The sequence below is a fragment of the Rhincodon typus genome, chromosome 5 (genome assembly GCF_021869965.1).
Source record: "Rhincodon typus isolate 14 chromosome 5, sRhiTyp1.1, whole genome shotgun sequence".
NCBI lineage: Eukaryota > Metazoa > Chordata > Chondrichthyes > Orectolobiformes > Rhincodontidae > Rhincodon > Rhincodon typus.
In genome coordinates, this window is record NC_063336.1 from 19,086,911 (window position 1) to 19,092,910 (window position 6,000).

At 43.8% G+C, this 6,000-nt stretch overlaps 1 protein-coding gene across 6 annotated transcripts in view; it reads left to right on the forward strand.

Annotated features, from left to right (window-relative positions):
- LOC109912754 (tyrosine-protein kinase Fyn) overlaps nucleotides 1-6,000 on the forward strand; it is a 274,256-nt gene that overhangs the window by 47,134 nt on the left and 221,122 nt on the right. The window lies entirely within an intron of this gene.

Below are 6,000 nucleotides of genomic sequence, written 5' to 3' on the forward strand. Positions count from 1 at the left end.
GGAATGAACGGTTTTCTCGATAAAACCTGAGAATGTTGGAGAAACCACAGCAAGCCTGGCAGCATCTGTGGAGAGAGAACACAGTTAACCTTTCCAGTCCCACCATGACTTCTTCAGAACTGAGTTGTGAAGAAAAGTCTTTGGACGCGAAACATTAACTCTGTTTTCTCTCTTCACAGATGCTGCCTGACCTGCTGAGATTCTCCAGCGTTCTCTATTGTTTCAATTTAGATTTCCAGCACCTGTAGTATTTTCCTTTTTATTTGAATGGTTTTCTGTGTTGCGCTCAGCATAGGCCTTTTAGGACTGAAACAAGGAAGCCCAGGTCAGCCATAATGTAATAGAATGGCCTGATTTAGCTTGGGAATGGAGTAGTTTAGGAGCAGTTTAATGTTTACACGATTGTGAAGATGAGCTTCCTTTTTGATAGTTGAAGGCTCTGGAGTCAGTTCCCCAATGTTCTTCTAGCAGCAGCAAATCCTGTTCCTGTGTATCCACAGGGCAAACTCTCAATCATAATGTCATGATTGTTATTTGGAAATGCCAAAAGTGTTGTCTTTGCTCCCTTCCATTCTGCTTTCCACTTGAATGCTATTTAATTGGGCAGGAAGTGTTGCCTTTTTCACAGGTCTGAGCATCGATGGTTGTAAAATTTGGTGCTGTCTCAACCTGAATTGGATGGCCCAAATCTAGAACTGTACTGCCTAAAATTTTCTTCTTCCCCCTTTATTCATTCATGGGATGAGGGTGTCACTGACTAGGGCAGCATTTATTGCCCATCCCTAATTGCCCAGAAGGCAGTTATGAGTCAACCACATTGCTGTGGGTCTGGAGTCATATGTAGGCCAGGCAGTTTCCCTCCCTAAAGGGCACTAATGAACCAGTTGGGTTTTTACAACAATGGATTTCATGGTCAACATTAGACTCTTCATTCCAGATATTTATTGAATTCAAATTCCACCATTTGCCACGGTGGGTTTGAACCCAGGTCTCCAGGACATTATCTGGATCTCTGGATTAACAGTCCAGCAATAATACCGCTAGGCCATTTTCTCCCTAGCATTGAAGGTATTACCAGTGAACCATTTGCTGAACCAGTTATGGAATGTGATCAAGCAGAGGAGCTAGCAGCCTTTTCGATGAAGAAGTGCTTTGCAACCTCCCTAACCCCTCACTTTTTTGTTTGCTGTTGACATTGCTTTGTTCTGTAATTGGGTCATAGAGATGATGGCATTGTTTAACACAGTGGGTGCCCACACCTCTGTCACGGCATTAATGTTTCCAATGATTCATGATATGATCACAGATCCTGACAACTCTCTGATGATTACTGTAATATTTCAACTTGGAAGATCTCCCAGCTTGATAAACATGTCCATAGCAGCCTCCAGTCACTCATACACCTCTCCACTGACCATGTAGTTCATTTGCAGTCCACAAAAACATCTTTATGTAAAGTCTTAATGCTGAGTACTGGCAGCCTAGGATGCATAATGAGGCGAACATTCCAGTTAATTTTGCGAATTTCTGTTTACTTCATTCATGGCTACAGCTAGAATTAGAATTAGGTTTATTGTCGCACGTACTCAAGTACAGGAATACATAGGGAAGTTTACAATGTCACCCCTCACTACCATCTTAGGTACAAAGTACCTACATACAAACTATGGATACAAAATAGAGAAATAAAGAAAATTAAAGTTACATTGCCTTACAGTGATTCATTGTATAAATTAGAAAATAAGAAAAAGGTAAAAGGATACACATTTCAGTCAGATAAACAGATAACAGATAAACATTGCATTGTAGTACATCAGCACAGGGGCTTCCACATGTGGTCCATGTGAGAATGCTGGTGAAGAGTTCACACCCGCTTGCTTTATCAAACCCTTCCGCATTTGTCAACGGTGTGTGTCTAAGGTGCTTCATCCTCCTGTTTCCGTTGTTTCTTTGAGCTGGGAACTTTTCGATCACATTTGTGTAAGCAGCCGAGTGAACAGTAGCAGCTAGCCCAGGCGTAATGGGCTGAATGGACTCCTTCTGCACCGTAACTAGTCTCTAATTCTGCAAACTGTGCTGTACTGCAGGAGGTAATTAGCTGCCACTCATTATCATCATTCTTTTCTCCTGCTTAGTCTACACCCTTGCACATCCCTAAAACATCCCACCAGGAGGCAGTATGCTAGAGCACTTGCTGCTGGAAGAATTTCCTGAATCCTAGTATTCCTGTTCTCTTAGTTGGCTGCTTGCGGTTTTGTGGGACAGGCTTGTGACCTTTTCTATCTTCTTTTCTCTTTGGGTTGAGATGTTGATGTTGGTTTTCTGTTTTCTGAGTTGGGTTGATGTATTTTGGTCCAATCTGTGGCAGGCGGAAATGAAGGAGACTATTTCTCCAAACAGAATGTCTCTTGTTTGCACCGAGGAGTCACATCATGATGTGCAATGCCAGACTTAGCACAATCCTTGTAATCCCGATGTGGATCCACCCAGTCAATCTCCTACCCAGGCTTATTGACTTTACCCTTACTGGATTTGTGTGTGATCTTTGCACTCGATATAATTGTCTACCTCTGCTACCAGAAGCAAATTGTTGAACTCCCCCAGTGATTTTGAGCTCCACTGTTACAGAATAGGGAGCAGCTGTTCTCCTTGAAGGAATAGTTTTAGAGTGAGGGGATTAGGGGGAGAAAGGTTTTCACACAGCGGGTAGTGGGAATCTGGAATGCACTGCCTGGGAAGGTACTGGAGGCTGAAAACCTTACAACCTTTTAAAAAAAAAATTTGTATGAGTATTTCAAATATCATAGCATTCAAAGATATGGGACAAGTGCAGGAAATTGGGATTAGTGCATTTTAAGGGGTAGCTATGTCAACAGACCAAAGGGCCTTTTCTGTGCTGTATGAATCTGTGAAATTGAGCCATCTGAATGCACACATATCCTTCTTTATTTGCTGCATGGATATTTTGGTAGTTTTATTAAATTTCACTTATTGTTTATTCATCTGAGACTTTTTTTCTGCAGAAGAGATCTTATCATTTCTTCCTGTTGAGTTGAGACAGTCCCTGAGCTCTAGTTGCAATGACCCATCAAATTGATCAGGTACACAAATGGCTTTGTTTGTTGTTGTTTGCTTATCTGACATCTCTGCTGTACACTAGTTTTGGCATTGCTTGTAGTGAAGATATAGAATCATAGAATCACTGCAGTGCAGAAAGAGGCCATTTGGCACATTGAGTCTAAACTGACCCTCCAAAGAGCATCCCACCCAGACTCACTCCCCTACCTTATCCCCGTAACCCTGCATTTCCCATGGCTAACTCACCTAGCCTGCACATTCCTGCTATGGGGCAATTTGGTGTGGCCAATCCACCTAAACTGCACATCTTTGGACTGTGGGAGGAAACCGGAGCACCTGGAGGAAACCCACGCATACACGGGGAGAATGTGCAAACTCCTCACAGACAGTTGCCCGAGGGTGGAATTGAACCCGGGTTCCTGACGTAGTGAGGCAGGAGTGACTGTGGGAGTATGCAGATTTAGAATGTGGACTGGCCCAAGTCTCTCATGAACCTGAAGAGAAAGGGCTGGGAAGTTGAATACCATTAGTGGGTGTGTGCTGCAGTGCAGCAGTTTTAGCGAAAAGTATTCTTCCTGTGGAAAGTTAAAGGAAACGACTGGGGGTGGAGAGTTCCACTTTACATCCTGAGCCAAAGCAGTGTGTTTCTCTGATTCTGAAAGATTCAATAACGTTGCATCGTTCTGCTGTAAGTGTGGTTGAGCCTTTTTGGTGTGTAACAGTCTCTAAACCAAACTTGCATGCGAGAGGTTCGGTTTGTCACTTTGAATTTTAAAATTCTCATCCTTGTTTTCAAGTCTCTCTCTGGCCTTGCCCCCATCCCTGTAATCTCCCACAAGCCTCTGAGGCACATGTGCTTCTCTAATTCTGGCCTCTCGCGCATTTCCTATTCTGATCCCTGCACCACTGGTGGTCAAGTTTTTTGTTGACAAGCCCTAAGCTCTGGAATTTCCTCCTCGCAGCTCCCCACCTGACCAATGCTAGCAACAATGCCCTTAGTTCCTTCTCCCAGGATCGTTAATAGTTGTGGTCCCAACACTGACCCCTGCAGAACTCCACTAGTCATCAGCTGCCATGAGTGTTCTCAAAGGAGAGCCAGTGGACATGACCTATTTGGATTTCCAGAAGGCCTTTGACAAGGTATCACACAGGAGGCTGTTAAATGAACCTCATGGTGTTAGGGGCAAGGTACTGGCATGGAGAGAGGATTGGCTGACTGGCAGAAGACAGGGAATGGGGATAAAGGTGTCTTTGCAGGATGGCAGCTGGTGTCTAGTGGAGTTCTGCAGGGGTCAGTGTTGGGACCACAACCATTAATGATCTGGGTGAAGGAACTGAGGGGCATTGTTGCTAGCTTTGCAGATGGGACAAAGATAGCTGGAGGGACAGGAAGTGTTGAGGAAGTGGGGAGGCTGCAGAAGGACTTGGGCAGGCTAGGAGAGTGGGCAAAGAAGTGGCAGATGGAACATAATGTGGGAAAGTGTGAGGTTATGCACTTTGGTAAGAAGAATAGAGGAGTAGACTAGTTTGTAAATAGGGAAAAATGCTTTGAAAATCTGAAGCACTAATGGGAAATCTGAAATCTGAGGACTTGGGAGTTGTAGTTCAGGTATTTCTTAAGGTTAATATGCAGGTTCAGTTGGCAGTCAGGAAGGCAAATTCAGTGTTAACATTCATTTCAAGAGGTTAGAGTACAAGAACAGTGATGTACTGTTGAGAATGTATAAGAGTATGGTCAGACTGCTTTTAGAATATTGTGAGGAGTTTTTTTCAATTCATTAACAGGAAGTGGGTGTCGCTGGCTAGGCCAGCATTTATTGCCCATCCCTAATTGCCCAGAGGGCAGTTGAGAGTCAACCACATTGCTGTGGGTCTGGAGTCACGTGTAGGCCAGATCAGGTAAAGATGGCAGTTTCCTTCCCTAAAGGGCATTAGTGAACCAGATAAGTTTTTCCCTGACAATCAATTTATGGTTATCATTAGATTCTTAATTCAAGATTTTTTTTTTTATTGAATTCAAATTCCTCCATTTGCCATGGTAGGATTTGAGCCTGGATCCCCAGAATGTCATCTGGGTCTGAGGATTAACAGGCCAGTGATAATACCACTAGGCCATTACCTCCCCGTTTTTGGGTCCTGTATCTACAGAAGAATGTGCTGGCCTTGGAGGGGACCCAGAGGAGGTTCACAAGAATGATCCTAGATTTGTCATAGGAGGGACAGTTGAAGACTCTGGGTCTATACTCTGTGGATGTTAGAAGGCTGAGGGGAGGGTATGACTGAAACTTACAGAATACTGTGAGGACTGGATAGTGTGGACATGGAGCAGATGTTTCCACTTGTAGGAGAGACTGGGACCTGAAGGCTGAGCCTCAGAGTGAAGGAACAACCTCCCGGAGCTGTGGAAGAATTTCTTCAGCCAGAGAGTAGTTAATCTGTGGAAAGTTTTGCCGCAGAGGGCCAAATGATTGATTGTACTTGAGCCAGAGATAGGTAGGTTCTTGATTAGTAAGGGGATCAAGGGTTATGGGGAGAAGGCAGGAGGATGAGGTTGAGAAACATATCAGTCATAATCAAATGGTGGAGCAAATCTAATGCGCCGAATGACCCAATTCTTCTCCTTTATTTTATGGTTTTATGCTCTCCCTTTAAGAAATGTCCTAAAACCTAGCTGTTTGACCCAGCTTTCAGTCTTCTCATCTAATGTGGCTAAGTGTCATACTTTGGTTTATTATGTTCCTAAGAAGTACCTTGTGTTTTGTTACATTAAACACATGTATAAATATAAGTAGACATAGTAGGAACTGCCGATGCTGGAGAATCTGAGATAACAAGGTGTAGAGCTGGATGAACACAACAGGCCAAGCAGCATCAGAGGAGCAGGAAGGCTGACGTTTCTGGTCTGGACCCTTCTTCAGAAAT